This window comes from Vigna angularis, chromosome 8 (assembly GCF_016808095.1).
Source record: "Vigna angularis cultivar LongXiaoDou No.4 chromosome 8, ASM1680809v1, whole genome shotgun sequence".
NCBI lineage: Eukaryota > Viridiplantae > Streptophyta > Magnoliopsida > Fabales > Fabaceae > Vigna > Vigna angularis.
In genome coordinates, this window is record NC_068977.1 from 24,106,218 (window position 1) to 24,116,216 (window position 9,999).

Below are 9,999 nucleotides of genomic sequence, written 5' to 3' on the forward strand. Positions count from 1 at the left end.
ATTTTCTAATTATTAACAAAAACTAAAAATTACCTTTAAAAACCTATTTTTAACTAAAATTCTACAAAACTAAAGAATTTAAAGAAAAACCTAAAACTATCCTAATTCTACACAGTTAAAGACTAAAATAGACTAACATAAACTCTTAAACACAGAAAAGAATGCAAAAATGGAGAGTTATCACACCCCCTCACTTAAACAACTGCCCTCCTAGGTAGGGACAACTAAAAAGAAAAAGCAAAAAGTGATTAACCTTTTCACTAAAACAGTTTCACAGTTACAATGAAAGTGAATAGAAAATAACTATAACAAAAAGGCCTTCCTTCGACAAACGAACCGGAAGAGTCCAGCAAAAACCTTTCTTCGACAAACGAACCGAAAGCAACAACTCTGTCAACTTGAAGAGAACCGATCCGACCTTTGACACACAAAGCGCGAGCTTCTCCTATTCACAAGACTTGACAAGAGCAGGAATTTGCACTTGAGAACTTCCTGTGATTTCATTGTATTCTCAAATTCGCAAAAGTTACCTTCTAAAGTGTTTGACAAAGGTTTATATAGCCTACTGGTCTGAAACTGAAGAGATGCATTAAAACTGCCCGTGATAATCGATTATTATAAGTGATAATTGATTATTTGTGAGACTTGGAATAATTTAGAATATTTATTCTTCAACCGATCGGTTCTAGTTCTTCACCTCCTTTTACCGTTCAGTTTGAGCCCTGATTGCCTTCTGTCGTTCGGTTTGAGTTTGACACCGTTCGGTCTACAACTTGTGTTCAGTCAGTGTTCACCCTGTGTTCGGTCTTGAACTGCTATACAATGCCAAGCCTTCAACTACTACATACCGTTCGGTCTTCTAACTGTGTTCGGCCATGAACATTGTTCGGTCTTTATTGACCGTTCGGTCTTCTAGCTATATTCGGCCATGAACAGTGTTCGGCCTTTATCTATTATATGTCATTCGGCCTTCAACTGCTTAGTGACCATTCAACCTTAATTTGATACGACCGTTCGGTCACGGTCATGCCTTCCACTGCTTGGTCTTGGTCATAACTTTACCTCTCGATCATGAAGTCTACCGTTCGGTCTGGATGTCTTCTCTTATGCAGAAATGCTTTTAAACTCTCATACAACATAAGTCTTCTTATTCTTCACTTTGTAACATCATCAAAATCATTATCTTCAATATACCAATGCTCCTCATTAGTAACAGATATGACTTGCTATAGTCTATGTTTGACATTGTTATAGTGTGTTATTTGCTATGATGTTATTTTTTTTTGTTCACCCTTGCATGTTGTGGATATGATTTCCACCTACGATGATCATACTTGTATGAGAGTATATGGTGTTACAGATGAGGCTAAAGTGCAGTAGATTGACGAGAGAAGGAAAAATAGTGTTTTGTATTTAATTTTGCTATTTAATTTTCTTTTCGGACTTGGTGTTTTGTAAAGAACCTATGTTTTAAGTTTTCGTGTTTTGTAAGGACATCGTTTATAATTGCGATTTTTGCTTCCGCGATATACTTAAATAAATATGTTTAATATATGAAGAGAACGTTTTTATACAATTTGTATCGAGAAGAATTTATATTTCTTTTACACGTGGCATTTTACCAAGGGTATTACATTTGGTATCAAAGCATGGTTTTCAAAAAACCTTTGGACTTTTGGGGAGTGAGTGATGAATCAATACTTTCTACTATTCACTTAGCTTATTGTACTACATTTGATTAGAAAATTGTGCTTAATTATCCAATATTTTCTCAGTTTTGATATTTGGGCTTAATTTCACTAGTAATTCTTACTTTAGTTAATTTGAATTATCTAAGGCTAATTTTCTCCATTATTAATTGCAGGAAATTGTTTGGAATATTATTTTGGGATTTCAAGAGGGCAAGAACGTCAACAATCACTCTCCACATAGGGGTTTTAGATTTAATTATTGTGTAAATTCGTTTTTAGTGGCTTTTTTAAAAGAATTAGTACATTGGGCCGTTTTTGGTCATTTTTAGGATTTGGCCCATCTTTTATTTTGACCTAGGGTTGTGTGAAAAAGGGGGCAGACCCCAAACACACCTCTCACTCTCTCATTTACGCTTTCTAAGCTTTGGACAACAACGGGGAGCTCCCCCAATTTGGGGTTTTAGGTTTTTCATTTACAATTTGATGCACTTTCAATTCCAGTAATGCAATTCTGTTTCCTTCTCTTTGCCATTTCGATTCTGCATTTACTTCCGTTCTCATTTTGGCATTGCACTTTTGTTTTAGAGTTTTGATTTTGTTTCCCAATTTCAATTGGTTTTCTATGCCGGCTACGTTTTTCCTCCATTCACTTGCGTTTTCCAGGATTGTCTCATTTCCATTTTGATTTCTGTTTTCATTTTAGGGGTTAGGGTTTTCGTTCCAGCTTGTGCATTTCGTTTTCCAACTTGTGCATTTTGTTTTCCAGCTTTGAATTAAATTCATTATGTTTATGGAAGCTTAATTTTGTGGGTTGGTGATTAGTGAGGTTGCAAAGGTTTTCTTGAGATTATTGGAGCGTAATTGTAGTTCTATTTTGTGTGCCCCTGCATATATGCAATTTGTTATGTGCAATTGGTCCTCGCTTAGTGGTCTAATTTAAGCATGATAATCTTCGCTTAGTTGATTACTGTGTGTGTGCAAAATTGATGAATTTGTGTGAGTGTGTTTGCTTAATTCGCATTTTATGAAGACCATTTTAGACTTCGCTTAGTTCTCTATTTTGTGTTGGATTAAGGGTCATATGACTGAGTATCTGTTGTAAATCTATGATTGGAAACAAGTGCAACCGAGCTAGCACTAACCTGTCTTTAATCTACGTTTAAATTCGTGTTTTAGTTTGGTTAAATTCAAGTCACGAAACCACCTTCAAAAACCCCCCACCATGTGTTTGACCCAATTCCTGAACCACACATTGGTCCTTGAAAGACGACCTAGGAGTCACTTCCTAGTCTATACTATAGTTAATTGCATATTAATTTGACTCTAGTACGACCTCGATCAGTGAGTTCAACTAGCTTTGTTGTGTGATTATGATGTTTGTATGATTATTTTCACTAATGTGTTTGTGTTTTAAATAAAAAAGATGTCGAGATGGACAAGAACTCCTACTCCTATATGAGGGTCAAGTAGGGCTGTTTGCATGAGATTTTTTCAAGATCTCTAGAGAACTCATGAATACGAGGCACGCGCATGGTCTAGTGAGCGCAATACAGTGATAACATCAATGATTGTGGGGGTGTATTGTCATTGATAGACCTTTAACACACGTCAAGTTTCCTTGGTTCATATAGGTTGTTATACTAACCACATTGTATGTTAATTTTCTCGATTTAAGACTAATTCATATAGCTTGCTATACTTCTCTCATGCATTACATCTTATAAAACCCAGGAAAATTCTTTTCTTCTTTCTTTCAATCATTCCTTCTCATCTTTTGCGATATGTGGGGAATTATTATAAACTTGTATTGCAAACTAGTTTTTTTTAAAGCAACGAAGAACATTGCATGATGAGTGTTTATTCTCTACACAGTCAAATTTCTCTTTCCCCAAGGATCGAGATGTAGATTTTGTGAACGATTTTGATCACGACGTAAGGTGTAAACTCCAGAGGCAGCTTTCCCATCTTTTATTTTACTCTATAAATAGTGCATTCTTTTGCTCTTCCAAAACACATAACATTTTCTCTCATTCTTCTTTCCTCTTAGTTTCATCCTCTCTCCTTTTCTTTCCTAAAAATATCTTCACTAGTACAGTTAAGGGAAATGGCACCGGTTATTTTTGTTGATAGACACCGGTTCCTGAACCGAGGTATATTCAGGCGAGGTAAAAAGCGGTGGACTTTATGCCTCGGTTTTAAAACGGGACATATAATGATACCATTAGGCCTCGGTTCTAATAACCGAAATCGTTTCACTCCCTTTACTGCCTCGGTTGGAGCCTGAACCGAGGCAGTAAGGTCCTTTTTTTATTTTTTTTTCTTCTTCTTTAGCCATTCCTATCATTTTGGTGCCTCAAGCTTCTTTTATGTCTTTGCTCAAGCTTCTTGACAAAAAAAATTCACAAACAAACCAAACCAAACAAGCTTAAATCACGCTTCAATGGCAGACAAAACAATTTTTTTGGTACAAAGGATCCTTCTCAGATTCAATTCAACAAATCAATTTAACAAGTAAAGTCAGATTCAATTTAACAAAGGAACCAAACAAATCAAAACAAAATCAAATCTTCGATGTGAACTCAGATTCAATTCAAAATGAACTCAGATTCAATTCAAAACAAAAAGAAATGAAATCTGAAAAAAAAAGCTTCTGGATTCGCCTCCGCCACCTCAATCGCCGCATCCGCCTCCGCCATCACCGTTGCCTCTGTCGCTTCTCCTCCTCCTCCGCCACATCCTCTGCATTCGCCTCCGCGCCCTCCGCATTCGCCCCCGCGCCCTCTGCATCCGCCTCCGCCACAAGGCCCCCATCCCCGCACCGTTCTTCTCCGTTACAGAGCCTCAATCCCAGCATTCTCATCACTGTCAATTCCTCCTCCGCCACCTCAATCGTCGCTTCTCCTCCTCCTCCGCCGCGCCCTCCGCATCCGCCACCGCCATGCCGATATTCTCCTCCAGCCGCCGCATCTCATCGGAGATTGTCCACTCCTCTGTCGCGCGCTGCTCTTCCTCCGCCGCCGCCGACTACGCGATGCCTCTCCTTCCTCTACTGCTCTTTACGGAAACAGTGGCAGATCTGGGGCTGGCAGTGGCGTGGTGTGGTTTAGTTGTGGGAGGTTCGTGGGGGTAAGGTAAGGAAGAAGCGAGAGCGAGAGGAGAATCCAAGAGCGAGAGGAGGCGAGAGGAGGCGAGAGCTTGGGAGGGAGGCGAGAGCCAGGGGAGGCGAGAGCGAGGGGAGGGGAGGGGAGGGGAGGCGAGAGCCAGGGGAGGGAGGGAGGGAGGGTGATGGACAAATTTGTAAGCACCAAAATATGATGTCACAAACTTGTTTCACAATCGGCAAGTATGACCGAATCGTTCAAGTAATAAACTTGGTAAGACCAAGTATCGTTCTTCCCAAAGGACTCACGGCCTAGTTTAGTTATGTGATTTCTTGATTAGCTAAGACTTAAAGACGATATATTTGGAGTTTATATGCAAAAGACGAAAATTAAATATGTATGCATGAAGTTTGATCAATGGCAAAGACAAAAGATAAACACTTTCAATGGAATATATGAATGAATATGTTGTTGGGGATCAATTTCATCTCATCCACTCTCATACATTTTAGGAATTCAACATTCAAATCATCATTGTTAATGTCACTCTCTAAAGTACCATTCTAGATGGCTTCTCCCTAATCACGAGTTCATACAATTCCTAGCATTCCTAATGATTAGTTCATAAGTGCAGGAGCTTAACGACAACCAATATAATATTGGGAGAAATTCCCCGGATCTAGACTTCCCCGTACGTGTCCGTATCGACAAAACCAATAATCATGCATTAGAATGAGTTAAACAATGCAAGCATTAAGAAAAGAGGAAAAACCCTAACTAATGATGAAAGAAAGCATAAGTCTTAATTAAAAGATGCAAGCATAAATTCCATATATGAGAGCTTCAAGAGATTACATTGATTCCCCAACAAACATACAAAGTTTAGTTCACCATATTCATGGTGAACCTAGATGAATTACAATGAAAGTATGAAAGAATAAACCCAATAAAGGTGAAGAGGTAGCCTGAGCATCCAAGATCCTCCTTCAAAGGGGTGGAAGAGAGAGTTTTTGCCTCGTTTCTGCCAAAGATACCTAACCCTAGGAAACCCTAAAGCTTAAATACCATTCGTAAATTACAAAAAGTCAAGCTCAAGCCCATTAAAGTGCCGCTCAGCGGTAAAATACCGCTCAGCGGTGATTGCGCGTCTCGTTTTCTCCCCTCAGCGGCCATTTTGCCCCTCAGCGGACCTCCCGCAACCTCTTGAGTGCCGCTCAGCGGTAAAATGCCGCTGAGCGGTGACTTCGGCTTCTCCTTTTTCACTCTTTGATTCCTTTTCTGATTCCCTCTCTCTCACTCTTCACTTCTTTCACTAAATTCACCTTAAAACCTGCACAAAAACACTGAAATCAAGCATAAACCTGTCCAGCTCTCTTATTTCTGAAAATATGGATAAAAGTATGATTTCAAGCTAGTTTCTAAGTCTAAAGGTTGCTTTTAGTATCAATTTTAAGCATGAAAATAACAGTTTTTCAACTGTTATCACAGGGCCAGGGGAGGGAGGGAGAGTCGGGGAGGCGAGAGTGCGGAGGGATCTAGGTTAACTTGGGGAAAATTTTGGGGAAAAAAAGAGAGGCTTATATGCCTCGGGTCTGAGCAGTAGAGGCTTATGCCTCGGGTCTGAGCAGTAGAGGCTTATGCCTCGGTCCTTCCTACTAACCGATGCCGTATACTTCTTTCACCTCGGGTTTTTCTTAACCGCGTCAGAAACTGCGTCAGACACTGATAATTAGGCACCGGTTGCCTTCACAACCGAAGTGATATCTCTTTTTGGCACCGGTCTCGTCTGAACCGAGGCCTATAAAGTCTCGTTAATTACGAAACTGCCACCGTGTCTGAATAGGCAGCGGTTTTGTATAAAAAGAGGTCTATTTGTGCGAGTTTAAAAGTATATTTTGTACTAGTGCTTGGTTTTATTTTCTACTCTTTTTAGAGTTCCTTGCTAGTTTTGATATCTTTAGAAATTTATGGGATGTTCGTGTTGTATCTTGGGAGATTTGCACAATACACCACAAATAAATTCTTAAAGAGAGTGATCTACACGTCTCAAAAAATCTTTGTTTGTGGTTTTTATTATCTTTTCTACGACATGAGACTTGAATGTTGGAAGGGATTGTTGCTGTAACTTCATACTTATTCCAATGCATGTTAAGAAGAGGGCCATGACAATAGTATAAGCTTTATTATGCTTCATTGTGTTGTAGCATAGAGAAAAGGAATGAGAAGAAAAAGGGTGAAGTTGATGTATTATGTGTTATTTCTCTTTGGTTTTTCCCCTTCATTTTGCACTTTTTTTATCTTTATGACTAGCTAGAATGCAAGCTCCACAACCATCAGTCACTGATAAAGCTCCCGAGATTTTCCATCATGATTCTCTTACCATTGCATTATTATTAGATTAATATAATATTGATTAGGTAGAGCATAAGTATTCTCTTATAAATAAAAAAAACAGATCTAAACGTCTAATCGAAATTATAAGTATAACACCACAATAACAATGTAATTGAGCTTTAAAATTTGAGAATAAAGATATGGACAAAAGACATAATGGTATATTCAAATTGTCATAGAAAAATAGATTAAAGGATACACTGTATTGCTTCTATGCATAAGCATTTGACATGCAAAATGTCAAACTAATCCATCTATTGTTCAGATGAAAACTCCAGTAATTATACATCAGAACACTTCAAATTGAACTTCATCATGAGATAGCATAATTATGGCAATAGGGTACCCATATCAAGATCATCACAATCCTCACACAGAAAAAAAGTATAATAAAATTGTTCAACTTTCCGATCAAGGAGAGAGCGAATCATGAATCAAATAGGCTATATAGCAAATTACTACGGATTGTGTGTTGGTTTCCAATTTAGAGAATAATCCCTAAACATTCGACATCAAAGTTGATCTAGTATAACTTTAAAGTATATGATGTATCTAACCATATAGTTTTAAAGTATATGAGAATCGTACTTTCTTTTAACCTGTCTTCCCACATGTTTAGTTTCATTATATGATTTTTGTTTTCAACGATCCTGAAGTAGCTATGACAGATGGCAAAATGAGTTCGACGAATGAGAGTTTTCACCTTGTTAGAAACTCGACCTACTAATCCATTTTTTTAAATTAAAAATTAAAATAAAAAATCATTTAAAAAATTATTTCTTTTGTATTATATTACTTAAAATAATATTGTAATTTAAATTATTAACATTTACAAATTAAATTTTAATATTATTTATAATAGAATAATTTAACATGTAATAATTATTTTAATTTATTTTATTATAGTAATTAAATTAATTAATTATATTTTAGAAAATATTGATATAAGTAAGTGTGGTTTTAATATATATATATATATATATATATATATATATATATATATATATATATATATATGTATATATTTAGAAATACAAAATTAAAAAAATTGGTGGATCAAACCATTAATCGAATGGCCTGTCCTTTGGCATTCGGACGGCCGTCGGGGTGAATTAAGATTTTTAGTCGGCTTTTATATATTGGTAAATCTATTCTGTTCAATTTTTGACAGGTTAACCGCCGTAGAACCAAAATAGGAGTTCCACCATCTCAAGTGCTGGTGTATCTCTTCACTATTTTTTTTATTCCAAAAATACTCTACACCTTCTTATTATTTTCTTTTATTTCAAAATTACTCTACACCTTCCCACTATATTTAATAATCTTTATCTTTCTCTCTCTACGTTAATGGGGTATTCACATGGTTCAGATTTAAACTTGTGATATATTACTAAAATTTTATTTACACTTTCCCTTAAATAAGCTTGATTCAATCTTATTTTCACTGTTCAATATATTCTTTTTTCTTCAAATCACTTAATAAATGGTAAAATTTTGTTCTAAATTTCTAGAAAAATGTTTATATATATGTGTGTTTTTTTTTATATTTAATATCTATAATTTTTAACATTATATTATGTTTTAACTTATCGACATGTTTGACTCAAATAACTTGAACAAAGTATTTAATTTATTCGATAAATAATATAAAAATATTATTAAATACTTAAAATATAAAAGAAAAGTTATTTGTTAAAGATTTGATATTTATTTCGTTCTTTCGTCATTATAAAGTTAGTATATAATAATAATAGTATATTATTTACTATTAATATTATTATGTTTATTTATTTTGTATTTGCATCTAACCTTTAAGTTTATAAAATGGAAGTGGTAGAAGCACTAATATTGAAGTTTCCTCTCAATTTTATATTTTGCAATATATCACAAGTTTAAATCTAAGTCATATGAATGCTCCATTAACGTAGAGAGAGAAAGAGAAAGATAATGCTCCATTAATGCAGAGAGAGAAAGAGAAAGATTGTTGAGGATAGTGGGGAGGTGTAGGGTATTTTTGAAATAAGAGAAAATAGTCGGGAGGTGTAGAGTATTTTTGGAATAAAAGAAAATAGTGGGGAGGTGCAGAAGTTCTTGGGGTGGTGGAGGGTGCAACACCCCCAAAATAAGGAGGACTGAATGTATAGAACATATCAAAATCAAAGATTAAAAAAAATAACAAATTGAGCCAATCTAGTGTGTTTAAACTCGGTGGGGTGTTGCTCCCTCCACCACCCCAAGTGCTCATGCACCTCCCCACTATTTTCATTTATTCCAAAAATACTTTACACCTCCTCACTATTTTCTTTTATTCCAAAAATACCCTACACCTCCCCACTATCATCAACAATCTTTCTCTTTCTTTCTCTGCATTAATGGAACATTTATATTCTCAACAATCTTTCTCTTTCTCTCTCTACATTAATGGAGCATTTACATGGCTCAGATTTGAACTTGTGATATATTGCAAAATGTAAAATAATTTGAATATTATTTACATGACTCAAATAACTTGAATAAAGTATTTAATTTATTAGATAAATAATATAAAAATATTATTAAATACTTAAAATATAAAAAGAAACGTTATTTGTTAAAGATTTGGAATTTATTTAGTTATTTCGTTATCATATATAATAATAATAATATATTATTATTATTTACTATTAATATTATTATGTTTATTATTTTGTATTTGCATCTAACTTTTAAGTTTATAAAGTGAAAGTGGTAGAAGCACTAATATTGAAGTTTTTCTGAATTTTCACAAGTTCAAATTTGAGCCATATGAATGCTCTATTAATGCAGAGAGAGAA